The sequence below is a fragment of the Electrona antarctica genome, assembly GCF_951216825.1.
Source record: "Electrona antarctica genome assembly, chromosome: 10".
Lineage (NCBI taxonomy): Eukaryota > Metazoa > Chordata > Actinopteri > Myctophiformes > Myctophidae > Electrona > Electrona antarctica.
The window spans coordinates 5,743,838-5,761,731 of record NC_136791.1 but is presented as its reverse complement, the minus strand read 5'-3'; positions in this window follow the sequence as shown (position 1 = coordinate 5,761,731).

The following is a 17,894-nucleotide window of genomic DNA, read 5'->3' as shown; positions in this document are numbered from 1 at the left end:
CGGGGCTTGGCCACACAGAGAGCAGAGAGTGCAAGAGAAGAACAACTGAACTAAAATCCGCGTGGCAGGCAATGTTCCCAGCACTAAATATTTATGTTATGTTTAACCAAGTGTCTGTGTGGTGGAGCCAATAAATGAGTGAACCTGCATCAAGCTGTCTGTCATTCCATGTGACTGAGAGGAACCCACAGAACAGACAGCGCTACAATAATCTTTTACATGTTGTTTTACATTGTTATAATGATCATTACTCAAAACCATAACCTCGATTCTCTCCCAGACTCCCTCCAAAGTCAGAGTTCAGTTTTAATGAATGTAAAATTACAATGTAATTTGCATACAAATGTGAGGGACTTTATTTGACTAAGTTTTTATTTTTAAATAGTTCATCAAAAATGCTCTCTCACACACACACATGCCAGTGTGCCAGTGATCACCATCCTTGGTGCCAATGTTGGCACCGGTGCCTAAGGTTGCCTACCCCGACTAGCGGTCTGACTCTGCATTTGCCTGTGAACCTGCACTTTGGCACACAGTAAGTGGAACCATACTCTGAAGTTTGTTCTACTTTTTCTTCCTTTATTTGTACTATCTGTTTGTCTTAATTGTCTTCTGTCTGTGTTTTTTATACTCTGGGCCAATCTAACTGTTTACATTCAGAGGCTCAGTTGGCACTTGGCACACTATCAGTTTGTATTTCTGAAACTGAACAAAGAGAGTAGGACTAATTGAAATCAATTGAGCTATCAATAACAGCCCACTTGATCTCTTAGCTCCGCCTTCACTTTTTGAAAAACTCTTCACCTCCTATATAGGTAGCTCAGTTTCAGAGACAGTCTGACTAGCGGTCTGACTCTGCATTTGCCTGTGAACCTGCACTTTGGCACACAGTAAGTGGTACCATACTCTGAAGTTTGTTCGACATTTGAATAACTACTGCAATCAGCCATGATAAACTGAATTGATGCCTATTGACCTTATGCACACCGGTGCGCAGCTGCCATCTTGCCAGCAAGGTGCTAACTAGGCGCAACTTCCCATTGACAGCCCATTCATCCACACAGAAAAGTCCTATCTGATGGTATTAAACAATGTCAAACTCACCAACATTGAAGCTGTACGAAAAGTATCCTCTTACTATCTGCAAAGTGTTTGTTTCATAAAATTCCACCGTAGGCATGTTATGAGCTACTTGCCTACTTCCTGTCAAGAAATTCCTTGCAGATGATTATTTTCTAAGTGTCAGAGTTTGGAAGCACTGGGCTGTTGTCAACGAGCACTTCCAAACTCCAGCACTTCGGATTTTTTTTTTACCTGCAACGAATTTCTTGACAGAAAGGAGCTCATAACATGTCTACAGTGGATTTTTTCAGATAGAAAGAGGATAATTCAAGCTTTTCGTACAGCTGCAATGTTGGTGAGTTTGACGTTGTTTAATACAATTAGATTATTAGGACTTTTCTGTTTGGATGAATGGGCTGTCAATGGGAAGTTGCTAGTTGGCACCTTGCTGGCAAGATGGTGTGTGCGTGCGTGCGTGCGTGCGTGCGTGCGTGCGTGCGTGCGTGCGTGCGTGCGTGCGTGCGTGCGTGCGTGCGTTTTCATTTTCACCCAGTTTCCATTACGAATGGCGTTAATTTGGATTAGCTGACATGTTCCTCAGTAGATAGATAGTTTCTGAAAGTAGGGCAGCTCCATCCGTTAGTCAGTGAATATGATGTGCTCCAGAATCTGTTTTCTGTGCAAGAGACAACCCAGCAGCAGTGAAAGCCTCCGTCAGGCTGGTGGAGATGGATCAACTTGGTCTATTTTTTGTAGTTCAGTATATCTAATCTTGGTTGTCATTCAGTGAGGAGTTTCAGGGTCTAACCAAACAATAGTGAAAAGTTGGTGTGTGTGTGTGTGTGTGTGTGTGTGTGTGTGTGTGTGTGTGTGTGTGTGTGTGTGTGTGTGTGTGTGTGTGTGTGTGTGTGTGTGTGTGTGTGTGTGTGTGTGTGTGTGTGCGTGCGTCGATTGAGCTTCACATTGCTAGAATAGTTTGTTGTGGTGAGGGCTGTTTGCTGTAGCAATAGTGTGTACTTTTATATAAATCACTATGAATTGTCTGCACCTGGTCAATAGTGTTGCTTAATGTTGAGGTTGAGTTACGTTCATCTGCTGCTTCTAATAACTGATGTGTAATTCATTTAAGTCCTGAAAATGAGTCAATCATTCAGAGACTATGCTACAGGACGCGCTGTGTGACATATACTGGGAGAGGTTCCAGTCTTCCAGACGAGCTCTGACAAACAATGTCAGTACGGGGGTGGTTGGTGACGATCACGCTTCATTCTTGGCAACAGTGGATGATGTTGTTCCCGCAGTTGATGGTGAAATATTTTCCCGATCATAAACTGTGGGCTGGCAGTTAATGATCCGTCGACATTGCACACACCGCTGCGTATACTGCTGGACTGACTTGTGTCTGGAGAATGAGATTATGGGGGGATATATAGGGTGCGTTCGGAAATGCGCACCGGGAATGTGGGCAGTTTGTTGAGTGTGGTGGGCGGTGACGTCACAGAGTGCGTTCAGTGTGCCTTATTTACGAACGACCACAGCTGTGATGCAAATCACACCGTTTCACACTGGACAACCCCAGCTTCAGGGTAGGGTCGCTCAGTGCGGGGCACCCGGCACATGTGCGCAGCGCACTGGATTTTCGAACGACAACGCACCGAGTGCACTGAATAAACGAACGACAAGAGAGCACACCAGTGCGTTCAGGGAGCATTTCCGAACGCACCCAAAGTTGCATGCTACAGGTTGAGAAGGTTGATAGCTAACATACCAAGTGGTGATACACATGGACAGACAGATTCCAATGACATGACATGACGCATGTGGCAAGAACTACGCTAACGTACAGCTGCTAACATTAACCTAGCGCAGGGCTCCAGACTAAGTAAGGGCCAAGGGGGTCTCTACGTCCCGGGGACTATAACATATCAATTTGGGACTTAAATGAATCTCAGTCGAGACGGTTTCGGGACTAGAGGAGTTGTTGCACTGAAAATGTGCATATCGTGACGCACCTACGGCAAGCATGAGGCAAGCAGTGCTGCATAAATGTCGCAGTGGCACCGGCAACACTTCAGCCACAAACTATTACTGCAGAGAGAAACACGCAAAACAGGCACAGCAGCAGCAGTCTGTACCCTCATAGCAGTCAGAAAAATGCTCATGCTGCGTTATTTGAGGAGGGAAATAATAAGAAGAAGAATAAGAGGGAGAAGAAAAGGCAAAGACAGACCATTGAATTCACGCAGGCCCAGCGCTCCCTGCAGCAGAAGGAGATGTACCTGATCCCTTTTCCACATAAACAACTTTCATATGACAACAGCCAAAAGTATATATGTAAGGAAACTGTCGCAAATTAATACTGTAGGCCTACATGAAACAGTGGCTCTCAACAGCCTGTGGACGGTGCACGTTGTGGTGGATGCTTCCTGCTGTTGGTAAGATAATTAATATCCATAAAAAGATATCACACACCTAACACCGGGGGTGTTACCCTAACACCCCACAATATCAACTTCAAACCGCAAGTGACAATCTCACAGTGGGCAGGCAAGTTGATGCTGTGCATTGATCAGCCCTGTGCCTGACTTTCTGACGCACGGACTGCACGTCAGTGAAAAACTAAGATTAAACCAGACACCCAAATCACATCGATAAATCTGTAAATCTGAGTTTTCAGTGCCACACACGCAGACGTGCACATCAAAAAAATATGACCTACTAATTACCTAAATATTCTGTAATGTGACTGTGCGTTAACATAAATATTAACTTAGAAAACATGGATTTATTTCATTACTTTGCACATATTCAGAAATGCAACTGGTGACCACCCCAACATGTTTTGTTACCCCTCTGGGGCTGATCTAAAGATTCTAAGAAGGGGGGCAGGGGGAGGGGGGCCATTGAAACAGACGGGCAGCACCAGGAAAGCAGCAGACCCAGACGCCATGTAGTAGGGGAGCCTATCAGTTTCCGTGATTTCGGAATGTTAATTTTTGGAGACATGTATATCTTAATTCTTGAGGTTACCAGAATGCCAAAAAAACATGTCTCCAATTTTTTATGTCAGGTTTAGCATGTTTAATTAGCATAATTAGCTATATAATTGCCAAAAACAGAAAATGGCAATAACTTTGCTTCTAGGTAACTTATAAAGGTGATCTAAGAGTCTAAGTCCATGTTTGTGATGTCCAGAAATTCATCTGTTACCATTGTGAAGTCATACAATCTTTCCTAATTAGCATAATTAGCATAAATTATGCAAAAAACTGGTGGAAATCACGTGTCCACGTGAGTAATCAAGACCCATGCTGATCTCCTGCCCTCCAGCGTTCACCACCATATTCAACCTCTCTCTGACCCTGCCCGGAGTCCTCACATGCACCAAGAGTGTTAACCTGACTCCGCCAGATGGGGCAGCAGAGAGTACACTGGGTTCCCCTCTCCTGCTCCCATCTGGGAACTCTCAGGCAGACTTGATGCCCGGCCACAAAACGGCCTGGCCAATCAGCGGCAGCTAGAGGCGGGATCAAGGCATACACAGTGCTGCCTTGATCCGAACCCAGTGTACTCTCTGCTGCCCCATCTGGCGGAGTCAGGTTACAAGAGTGTTCCTGGACCCCCAAAACACCTTCCATCCAGCCGGAATGACTATACCACCCAAGTACCACTGCACTGACCTTGGTGCAGCCATGAACGCACTTTTGGACCTACTTTGACCATACTCAGTAATCGGTATGAGTATAGTCAGTAATTTACTGTTCCAAAACATCTACGAATAATGCCATCTCGCAGCTTGTGCATGCAGCACTGTCCCACCTTGACTAAAAGGAGATGTTATGTCACATCTCAAACTCAAAGAACTTAAATATACAATCAGGGGCTCCACTCAGAAATATATCAGAGTTTGGCAACCATTTCTAACCTACTTTGCGGTAGTATGTTCTACGTAGTAGCCCCCCCCCCCCCCCCCCCCCCCCTTCATTTTTATTTATCTTTTTGTATTTTTTGTATTTTATGTCAGTTAGTTGATTTCATTAATGTACAATTTGTGGTTTTTTACATTGTATTTCAGACTTTTTTATTTCATACATGAATGTTGAGTACTGGTGTTGTTGTTTTGTCCTGTATCTGTTTTGTAATTGTTATGTATCTGTTGTTTGTCCTGTCTCAAACTTCAATAAAAATACTTGAATAATAATAATAAAACTGTATAACATGGTATTAAATACCCTCTGTGTGCCTGGATACCCCAGGTTGACACACACACACACACACACACACACACACACACACACACACACACACACACACACACACACACACACACACACACACACACACACACACACACACACACACACACACACACACACACCCCACCCTCCCCAGAGTTGGGTGGAGCCTTCTGCTGTATTACCTTTACACGCATGACTGTGTGGTCAAGCGTAGCTGTATGTATACCATTACCATCAAGATTTACAGAGACACAGTGGTGGTGGGCCTGCCGTCCGATCAATGAGCAATGTGGTTATTAGTTAAGGCTCTTGTTTATACGTTTCATTGGTTCTGGTTCAAGTAGCCTTTATAAAACCCATAGACACAATTCTCCGTATTGCCTGAGTGGGTACAGAGGCCACCTGGGAAACAGAAAGCCCTCCAGTTCGCTGTTTACGTGTCCCTGAGCAAGACACTTAACCCTATACCTGCTCCCAGAGGCAGTGCATGGCCCCGTAGCGCCCTGCACTGCTTGTTACTTAGGATGGGTTTGAACCATTCATTTCACTATACAGTGACAAATATTGCAAAGGAGTGCAGACCAAATTGTTATTATTTCACTTTCACTAAAACAGAAATATCTCAAGAAGATGTTTTTAAACTAATGTACTATGTGATGAACTAATGAACTTGTGTACTGTAGTATATTAGGGTATTAAAGGAGTAGTTCAACAAAAAAATCACCTGGCGCAGAACGGTAGAGGCTGAACTGCTGGAGATGGGTCTCTCATGGGGTTGCCAAAGACAGTGATAGGTGGAGGAACATTATCGATGCCTTATGCTAGCCTGGCTAATAAGCCAGACTCAAATCACACTGTCGTGTGGTATTTGAGTCTGGAGATGCTGTGTATGGATCTTGTTTCCCGGGGGGCGGGTTCAAACATTTTCTCTTTGACGCAATTGGTTAGAGCTACTGTCAGTCAAAGGCCTCAAGCATTGAACGTCACTGTACCAAAGCCCGCCCATATTGTATACCATGTCCCGATTGGCCACACCAGTTCTCTGGTGTAGGAAATGGGCGTACAATTGAGCCTCTCCAGACCATAATCCGCCGGCAGGCAAATTCTTTTTTGCCAACGGCTGATTCGGTCTGGCTTATTAGCCAGGCTAGCATTATGCCCCATTGGGGGCGAAGAGCATAAGTAAGTAAGTCAATAAAAAAATTACATATTTTTTATCAATTACACACCCCATGCCACGAAGCCTTGAATTCATGGAGAGTTTTATTTTTGTCGCATATCTACATCCAATAATTTGATGAGCCCCCTGGAATGCAGGTCCATTGAGTCTCCCGGGTGCAATGCAGTGTAGTTTCCATGCATTAAAACAAGAAATGACTTGAACCTGAACCCATCCATGTCAGCTATCGAACCTGCATAGCTCGATTTTATTCATACACCTGCGTTAGAGCTTTGTCTATTCACGGTCCTCTCTCCTTCACTTCTCCTTCTAGTTGTGGGCATAATATTAACATTTAACATATATTAAACACTTCAGCCCCCATATCTACATTGGGGCCATTTGAAAAAAGCCGATCTGCAAGCTCACAATGCGTCGCATCGCGACGCATTGTGAGCTTGCAGATCGGCTATTTTCCAAATATTTGTATACATTTGAAAACTTGAAATCGGACATTCTGCATAGTGAGTGCTTTCTACTTTTTGATGCCAAATACTTTTTTCTCAACTACTTTTACTCAAGTACATTTTGAATTCAGGACTTTTACTTGTAATGGAGTAGTTCTACAATGCAGTATTGATACGTTTACTTAAGGAAAATAGTGTTTTTTTCCAGCATTTGCAAGTAGAAATATATCCGGGTCTTGCAGGGTTAAGGTTATAAGTTATTTCCACATTTATAATGCATTATAATGCACTTATAACCTATAAACACGCATTATAAAGGTTTATATGCAAAACAACTTATAACAAATCTTTATAACTAATTAGTTGTGGGGCGACTGTGGCTCAAGAGGTAGAGCAGGTCATCCAATGATCCATGGGTCGGTGGTTCGAATCCCGGCTCCTCCTGTCTACATGTCGAAGTGTCCTTGGGCAAGACACTGAACCCCAAATTGCTCCCGATGTGCTGGTTGGTACCTTGCATGGCTTCCGCCGCCATCGGTGTATGAATGTGTGTGTGAATGGGTGAATGTAATGCACAATCTATGTAAAGCGCCTTGGAAGGCGCTATATAAAAATGCACCAAATAACCCAAAGTTAATGCTTTACTAGCCGTTTTAATGTCCAAAAAACATGAATAGTAGAGGAGTAGTCAGAGTACAATTGCATGTAGATCTCTAATGCTTTGAATTGTATGATTAACCCCTTAAGCCCTACTGTGTTGCATAACAAATGATCTATTGTTCTATCTATCTGCCATTTGAATAGTTGAATCTATTCCTGCCTGGCCAATGTGCTGAAAATGATCATAGGTTGTTTTTATCTGTGTTTTCATTATCCCCAAATGAGTTGTGTAGTTTGTGAGCAAAATATAATGAATTCTATTGAATGCACTATAATACTATAGCATAGGTTCCGTGTTTCATTATAGTGATGGAAAGCTCAGCTATTTGTGTCACAGTTGGTCTTTGGCTCTTGCATGATAAATGATTCATTATCTGGCTGCTACAGACAGTCATATTATGATCTTGCCATTGTATCTGCCAGAATGCACGGTGGACTGAATTAAGGGTTTTATGTCTCTCCACTGTGTGCTCAGAAGTGCCTGAGAAACCTCTCCACTGTGTGCTCAGAACTGCCTGAGCAAATCTCTCTCCCCATGCAGCATTTCTGTGCTGTATTTCTTAGATAGAGGCGAGTGTAGAAAAAGAAACCAAGGCCAGAGATGGAGAGATCTGAGAGACAATGGGAGTCGGTTTCAATCATGGAGTCCTCGAGGCTCACAAGGAGGTCTGTGCAGTAACCATCGAGAATGCATGTATGGCCATCACCCTTAAGCCTATACTCTTTGAGCCCAATCACACCCAAACACGGTGAAATAGCACGGATTGGCAATTCCATATACATATAAATCCGTACATATTCTTTACAGTCTACTACTGTTTTGACCACGACTGAGGCATCGTGGCTTTAAGTAGTATAGTATGTATGGAATTGCCAATTATCCGTGCTATTTCACCGTAATTGGGTGAGATTGGGTTTGACATTATTTACGATTCTGTGCTATTGGGTTACAACTCGGCTGGGGCTGAGTCGGCTCTACCGAACTTCGCAAAGTTCGACAAGTTTGGTAAAGATGACGCCCCTCCGTCAGTCTATGGGTTGTCTCTTTACATTGGAGCTGTTTTCTGAGAAAGCTTCGGTCCCAGCCTTACTTATCTGCGGAGAGAAAAGCCTGGTCACAACCTAAGGCAGAGAGTGCGTAGCCGGAAATGTTGGGCCGGAACATCCGTCAGATGTATTTCCCCCGGATATGATATTTTCTGATCAATCACGACATGAACTTGTTTCATACACGGAGAATGTAAACAGATTTGTAAAGTGTCAACGTCATTTCCTTGGGTGGTACTTCGACCAAAATCCTGCTACTTCCGTCAAATTCCAGCCTACAGCGTTAGTGTAAGTCTTGCCCAGCGTGAGAGAAATGGGGAATGACAAGCACTGATGTCAGCCACTACTACAACATAGAGCCAAGTAGAGAACATTAACATGAAATGTCCTCATTTAATTTCTTGGTTGCCAGATCGGATGGCATACCCCTGGGTTTGGATGGGTGATAGAGCTGAGAGCTCCAGGCCATGCAGCTGGGATGTGCACGTGTGTACATTAGTGTGCATGCACATGTGCACAAATGTGTAGAAGGGTAGGGGAAAACAATAACTGATTAAACCAAGGGAGGAAGAGCAAATCCATGCTTTTATTGGTGTCACAGTTTTATTTTATTTTTGTATCTCTGTTTATTTATTTCTCTTCTCACGCATGCACACATACCATCAAGGGCCAATACCAACCCCCCTTCTCCCTACCACTTTGTCCTATACCGTCCACTTCTGCATGTTCAGAGGTAGGTTGCATCTACAGTAACCTTCCTCCATAGCCCTGTATTTGGAGGGAAGTCAGATGCAGACTTCAAAAGGAAGGGGAGATTACCAACTAAGCTTCTTGTAAAGATGGAGCATGGCTACCATACCGGTGCAGCGAAGGAAGCTCATATCTTTGCAAATAATCATGCAAACATTTTAATATCCATTGGAATTGCTTACTTTAATGTAAAGGAACATGCAATTGGATCATTTAGACCGTGATTTACAGAGACACAGTGGTGGTGGGCCTGCCGTCCGATCAATGAGCAATGTGGTTATTAGTTAAGGCTCTTGTTTATACGTTTCATTGGTTCTGGTTCAAGTAGCCTTTATAAAACCCATAGACACAATTCTCCGTATTGCCTGAGTGGGTACAGAGGCCACCTGGGAAACAGGTGCGTGTCCCTGAGCAAGACACTTAACCCTATACCTGCTCCCAGAGGCAGTGCATGGCCCCGTAGCGCATGGAACCGTGATCACAATGTCAATGTGTAAATGATGACCTGTGTAATGTTCAAAAATGTTGCATGTGTGATGTTTTTTGGAAAGAAAGTCCAGCAGTGAATGTTCTGCAAATTGTTCGTCTGTTTGGCTATATTTTGTAGCTACATTCTTGGATATTAAATGAACAGGGCAGAAATGTATATGAGAACTAATGCTATTTTTTGCTGAGGGATGTCGGCGTAAGATCAGGCTTAATAACACTGAAATAACTAATGTACAAACATACTTCCCGGTTATTGTCAATCGAAAATGGGTCATCTTATGGCCAAATTTGTCACTATAATAGTTGTCAGACTTGTCACTAATAGTAACAAGTATTAAATATTTTTTGAATTTGAAAGTGCAGCTATGCTCCCAATGACTGATTGTGGGGGTTAGCAGAGATGGAGTACTTGTAGAGAGGCTGGGGAATTGGCTTTACTAAATTGGGACTTGAAGGGGAGAAAATGTTTTTCTTTTGTCTTGAAGGGGCATGTTTTGCACAATAATATAGTCTTTTCATTATGTCTGCCCACGATCTCTGTGATTCATACAGTACTTTTGTTTACCTCACTGATACTAAAATCTCTCTAAAGTTTCTATGAACCTGTGACTTTACACCCATACTGTTATAAAACGAAAATAAAAAGATTTTGAAAAGAAAGTGCAGCTATGGAATAACAAAACAATGTCATTGCAGATGCTCAGTTACAATATTTCATCATCTGCCAAAAGGCCACTACGGAAGAACAGAGTTGGGTGAACTTACCCCCTAAGGCTCCGTTTGGTAGAGCCTATACTGTCTTCCTCCGGAGAGTTGGGGAAGAGGAGAGCGTGTGTTTGTAACCTACACGTCTTTAGATCATTCGACAAGGCAGGCATGCTGACAGCGTGCCATCGAGGCTCGAGAGACACGGTCGAGTGAGTGAGCGAGCGTCTGTGCAGGCGAGCAGCCGATGGAGGTCATGTCTGTGTCGACGCGTATGATTGCTCCTGTCTCAACCAATCACAGGCAGAGTCTTCCACATGCCATCCCTGGGGGGAAACAATATCGTGGACCCCCTAACCTAACTCCTCGAGCTAGGGCACTTTACAAGTAGAGATAGGGTGAAGGGGATTAACCAAAGACCATATTTCACTCGCATTTCTGTTGAGTTCTGTGTTGCAAGGCCATTGCAGCATTTTGGCTTTTAAAAGAAGCATTCATTAGAACAGAACAGCACCAATTTAAGTACTTTAGCTTAACCCATTTTGGGCGGAAACCCCTTTTGGTGTTAGCATTATGTTATGCTTTAGCTATTGAAAAATAGCAGATCTACAAGCTCGTAGCGTGCCACTCGGTGGTGCTATTTTTTAAAAATCGAATAACGACTGACATAGAAACATAGCTTTTTCAGAAAACTGTCAGGATGTAGAAGACATTTTTAGAATCTGATCTCAGGTAAAAATGTATTAAAGATTGGATCATGCCTGCCTTTTAGCCGCTGGCAACTGTTGCTCTTTGTAAGAGGAGGCCTTGCAATGCTGTACTGTAGAAGGACACCACCCCTCTGAATGTTCTCTTCTAGCAGTATACGTTTTAAGCTATTAGAAATGGCAATTATAAGCATGTCAACATAACGTACAAACAAACAGTACAATGCGATTTGGGAGATTATCCAGCTGTGCAAAAATGTGTAGAATTCTCTAGCTATATCAGTGTTTTGCAGGGACGTTTCACTCAGTCGTTTAGCAAACAAAGCTCTACCAGACAAGAAAAAGAGCTGTGCATGTATGAGAGTCTTTAGATAATATTCATCTGGGATATGTGATGGAATCCCTGGCTGCAGCCCAATTTCCATGTGCTGCCAGCTGCAGCTAAATGATTACTTGCTGCATCTTCTTTTCCTGCCTGGACATTTTCATAGAATTGGAAGACTCTGAGGGAGGGAAAGGAAACACACGCAGGTTTATTCAACATAATCAGCAGTCAGGTAATCCGATTGGCAGTGAAATAAGACGATTAGCATTACACGGCACTGGTGCCGATCTCTGTACTGAGTTTAGTTGTGAACCTGGATGCGGGTACCTGCCAGCCATCTCGATTTTAGCCTGGGAATCAATGCTGCGATTAGGAAACAGGGCAAGGGAAACACAATTATTCTGTCAGGTTGCACGGTTGGAATGTATTTTTTGGGGGGATGTTAATGACTGTTAAAGGACCACTTTACCACTTTTCAACCTATCTTCATATAATAGGTCCTCACTAATAATCATGAAAAAATGGCACCATTTTTTTCTACTCTGTCTGTGTCTCATAGGAGGGCTGTGGGCAGTTCAGATTAGAAACCGTCTTCCAGTGACATCATCGATGGGGAATACAAGCTAATAAAAACTGCAGGATTTCTAGTCCTGAAAAGTTGCAGTGCGAAAATGGAAGCCATCATTCTCACGATAATGAAAATCTAAACATTTTTGTAAAAACATCTTGTTTAAAAAAAAATCTGCCTAATGATGATGTCACTGGAGGACGGTTTCTAAACTGCCCACAGCCCTCCTATGAGACACAGACTGAGTAGAAAAAAAGTCGTGCCATTTTATCATGATTATTAGTGTGGACCTATTACATGAAGATAGGTTGAAAAGTGGTGAAGTGGTCCTTTAACTATTTATTATCTCACTTGAAGAGATACATAATTGAGCATACTGTACATACTGTACTGTACAGTATTACAGTAGATATTGTTTCTCTTCCAGTGATGTGGTTCTTGCCACAGACATCTTTATTACTGTCAGTGTGGGCTAATCTATAAATAAAATGAATGCCTCATAGATTCTTTATTTTTATCAAAGCACACAAACTGCATCAAATGTAAGTTGTGATGAAACTTGGTAGTGGCAGTCCCTAATTATTTTAGCTCTTAATACAGCAAACCCATAAAACTATAGTAAAAGTGCCCCTCAGAAATCAGAATACAAGTCTCCGCCAATAAATCAGTATAGTTTATTGTGGGCCAGCAATGTTCAACAATGTAATGTATAATTATGCATCTCATACTGATTATCAGCAGATGAGTTTGTTTTTTATATTGTATACCTTATATGGATGCCTGATGAAGGTCTGACGACCGAAACGTTGCAATAAAAACCAACCTAAGTGAAGACAGTGTGCGGGATTCTCTTTTTTCTACCTATCAGTTTCCTGTTATCCGACGCACCTGTCCTTTGTAGGTGTGCAGAAGGACTTTTTCGTATACCTTATATGGTGAAATTCTGTTTCAGCTTCACCCAGATGCTGGCTGCTCAGATGGTCATGATCTGATCTGATACGATACGATGATAGTCTGGGGCCAGGAGGCAAACAATCACCAGAAGGCCTCTCTACCTTAGCCTGATTATCAGACTGTAGCTTTCTTGAAGCTTCAGTCTGACATTGTCTCCTGTCTGAGCGATTTCAAGGGGGAGGGGATTAGAATTTCCCTCAACCAGTAGCCATTGGTGTTGTTTTTCCCTCCTTCCTCTGTATGTTGCGCTGCGTGATGACGCTGAAAACGGGACTCGGCGCTGATTGGTTGTTCGTTAGACCCACCCCCACCACCGATTCTCATTGGATAATACATTTTTGTACCGAAGAAATTATAGGTTCACAGTGCAACACCAGACCAAGAGACACAGTCCACTCAGAGAGTGGGCGGGGTCTTTGGGCTGGATCCAGGCTATCTCTACCTACTAAGCTACGGCCAACCCGCTATACGGTCAACTGTGCAGAGGGAGAAACATAAAAATGTCCCAGGAGGATTCCTTCATGCATTTTTCAAAGAAACTGTAGCCTGAAGGAAAAAGCAGCCCCATCTTAATCTGATAATAATAATGACTGGAGGTGTTTTCACCACCCCATGCAAAAGCCTCAAAGCTATATCGTTCCTTCCTCATTGCCCACAAAACGCCTTAAAATGGATGAGAGGCATGCAGGCCTCAATGGATTATAATTGGATAAACAAGCCTATATTGTTTTGGCTTTGTGCCTTTCCCCTCGTTTTTTTTTTGGGGGGGGTGGGGGGGTGGGAGGTCTTCTTGTTACAGCGAGACAGTGTGATTTAAAAAGCTTTACGACATTGACTGAGGCAAGCAAATGAACACATCATTATCTTCATATGGTCTCACTTGAGTTGTATTTCACAAGATATCATCATGGCTGCAAATTAATCAGAAGTTGAAACCATTTAAGCCCTTTAAACACATAGCGAAAATAGAGTATAGCGTTGCTATTGGGCAAAATCCTTGTACCTCCATAATTCAACTTTTTATATGCTTATGGATTTGTATACATCTTAAAACTAGTGAAATGGGACATTCTGCACAATGAATACTTTTACTTTTGGTACTTTTAATAAGTACTAATTATTAATACTTATTAATACTAAGTATTAATAAATACTTTTACTCAAGTACATTTTTAATTCCTGACTTTTCCTTCTAAAGGAGTAGTTCTACTGTACGTTGCAGTATCGACACTTTTACTTAAGTAAAACATATTCCACCACTGGGTATCGCCCTCAGAGATGGTCTCTCAAAGCAAGGGCATCTTTATCAGGAATGAACCAGCTGCCGCCCTGTCCGTTTCTTCAGGCTCCTCCTGGGCGCAGTAGAAGGTCAAGGCCAATGCAGTGCCCGTCAACAACACACCCCGTATCAGTTACAGCCTGCCCCACATTCACAGTGTGTGTGTGTGTGTGTGTGTGTGTGTGTGTGTGTGTGTGTGTGTGTGTGTGTGTGTGTGTGTGTGTGTGTGTGTGTGTGTGTGTGTGTGTGTGTGTGTGTGTGTGTGTGTGTGTGTGTGTGTGTGTGTATGTGTGTGTGTGTGTGTGTGTGTGTTGCACACGTAAAATAAAGTAGCCCAAGGCAATTAGATTTCATGAATATCATCTATGCATGAAAGACGGCTGCCACAAACAGATGCAATGTAAATGGAAATACAGCTGTTTTCATTTCCTTCTGTGAAGATTCGGTATCATCTGGGTTTATGGGGGTTAGAGGGTAACACATATACACACAGGCGCACGCACGCATGCACAAACGCACGGTCGCACACACACGTGCGTGAGCACGAGCGCACGAGCACGCACGCACTCACGCACGCACGCACGCACGCACGCACACACGCACGCACACACACACACACACACTTTTCTCTGATACACAACACACAAAAGGGACCCACAGAGATTTCAAAAATATTCTGAAGGCAGAAACTCATTTCTAACAAATGTGCTCATCCGCTGTCACCAGCTGTTTCAAGATTATTGATCAAAAGGAATTGGGTGCAAAGGAGGAGCTGAAAGGCAATCAAAGAGATGTAAGTATAAAAGGGGGAAAGTGGCCACTGGAGAAACACAGTGATGTACTTTTATTTGTTTTCGTTTATCTTTGTTCTGTGCATGCAGTGGGGCGTTGACTTGATAGCATTCATGTTGATTTCACAATCCAATACGGGGGTGCATTTATTGATTTGTATCTTTCTGTCCTTATTCACACTCTCTCGCACCGCGGCGCATTGTGAGCTTCTAGATTGGCTATTTTCAGCATGCAACCAAGTGTCAAAGGACTTATACTGGATCTCTTGTCCACTAGTCCCTTCCTAACATTTTTGTCTAGTTTTTATTTGTTGACAAAATTGTCAACATATTTAGTGTAGTTTTAGCCATCATAGCTTGGTTTTTATTTAGTTTTTGTCAGTGAAAAAAGGTAGTCGACGAACATTTTTCATCATAGTTTTAGTCGACAAAATCAACACTTATGGTGTTAACTGGTGCGTGCGTGCGTTTGTGCAAGAGAGAAACAGACAGACAGACAGACAGACAGACAGACAGACAGACAGACAGAGGAAGACAGACAGAGGAAGACAGAGGAAGACAGACAGACAGACAGACAGACAGACAGACAGACAGACAGACAGACAGACAGACAGACAGACAGACAGACAGACAGACACAGAGGAAGACAGACAGGGATAGAGGGTTATTCAGATTGCCTCGGGGCAGTGGAACCCCCAGGTGGTGTACGTGACACCAACCATCTCAAAGGGTAAACATAACAAAAAACATGAGATGATCTTTGACGCGTCCTCGTATAAATATGTTGGTTTCCACACAGACAGCCTTCTTTCCTGCATGGTAAATAATACATTGACACATTGACAGTGTGAGCAACCAGATCATGCAATCCTATATGTCTCTGACATGCTGGCTCCCTATAAGCCTATACGTTCACTCAGGTCCTCTGACAAAGCGCTCCTTGAGACCCCCACAGCCCATCTTATCACAAAAGGTGGCAGGGCATTTGCAATCCGGGCTCCCAAGCTATGGAACGCCCTACCTATTAATTTAAGACTTGCAACAACTGTGTCATGTTTTAAATCCCTTCTAAAAACCCACCTTTACGTTAAGGCCTTTTCTTAATTTCCTTTTGCATACCTTATTCTATTTTTGTGTGTATGCTTTCATGTTGTGCTTGCTGTCATTCAATGTTATCTTGTTGTAGCCGCGACTACGTTGTTGTTGTTTATTTTTTTACCCTGTTATGTAAAGCACTTTGTGACTATGTCTTGAAATGTGCTATATAAATAAATTCATTATCATTATCATTATCATTATAGTGAGCAACATAGACACAGAATCACTTCTTGGTTTGGCAGTCTCACTGCAACTGAAAAGCAGGTTTTGTCAGCCTGCGCAACAGCTAGCAAAGAAAGCCCAGAGCCTGCATGAGCATAGAGGCAGTTATGAAACAAGCGATAAAAAATGATTGCAAACTCTCACCTTCCCAATCTGTCAAACCTCAGCCATGAGGAAGAAGTGGAGATCAAACCGCTTGAAGCTATCATTTATTCCAGCTCCAGCCCCCATCAAGCTGCCGAACACAACATGAATGCAGTGCAAAAGAGCAACTTGCAATACACTTTACATTTTAACTTAAATTCATACTGTTTTTTTAAGCTCCTGTCGATGTCAAAAACAAAAGTATAGTTATATGTCTCTTGTGTTTTCATATATTTTATATTCAAAGCAACTATCTAGCATATAGTATCAAAAGCTTCTCATGTTTTTGTGATATTTCTTTATGTGAAGCAATGGACTGTAGCACTAGTACATGTGCCCATGCAAAGATGTCAGACATGCATCAATAACCGTGAGTGACGCATCAAAGCAAGCTGCTGTAATCAGAACTTCGAGCGCAGTGTTTAGCGCAATGACGTCACCACACCGCCGCGCAATATTTCATGTGAAATACACGATAGCCAACATTATGATTATAATAAAAAATCACACTCGTGTGAAGTGAGGGACGCCTGGAAATGTCTGTTTAACCCATTTTGACCTGAGATCAGATTCTAAAAATGTCTTCTACATCCTGACAGTTTTCTGAAAAAGCTAAGTTTCTATGTCAGTGGTTCTTCGATTTAAAAAAAATAGCAGATCTACAAGCTCATAGCGCGCCACCGAGTGTCGCGCTATGAGCTTGTAGATCTGCTATTTTTCAATAGCTAAAGCATAACATAATGCTAACACCAAAAGGGGTTCCCGCCCAAAATGGGTAAACAAACCATTAAAAAGGTCCATAGACTTAGCTGCCATATGATGTAATAATGAATGAACGCCCTACCCTGTTGCAATTCCCGGTATATCCATTGTCAGAGTACCCGTTGTTACCGTCTGTCGAATGGAAGATGTGGGGGATTTACTGAATCGAGCTTAGGCTGGGGTTGCCATGGCAATCAATTGGCAGAGCCTGGAAATTGTACAGGTGTGGGGACCAAAGTAAGCTTGATGGCAGTGAATTGGCTCATTAGGGCCACTGCCAGGGCCTTTTGTGGTGGTTCTGGAGAACCGCCTAATCGCCTATCCCACCGGCTCAAGCCCGGGCACTGCACTCCCGCAGGTCGTCTGCGACGCGTTTGTCGAATTTGAAGTTGGTGTGGCGAACGCTTCTCGAGTTACGTGCATTACAGACGTTCGTGCATGCGTACAGATATTGGGTGCTTTTATCG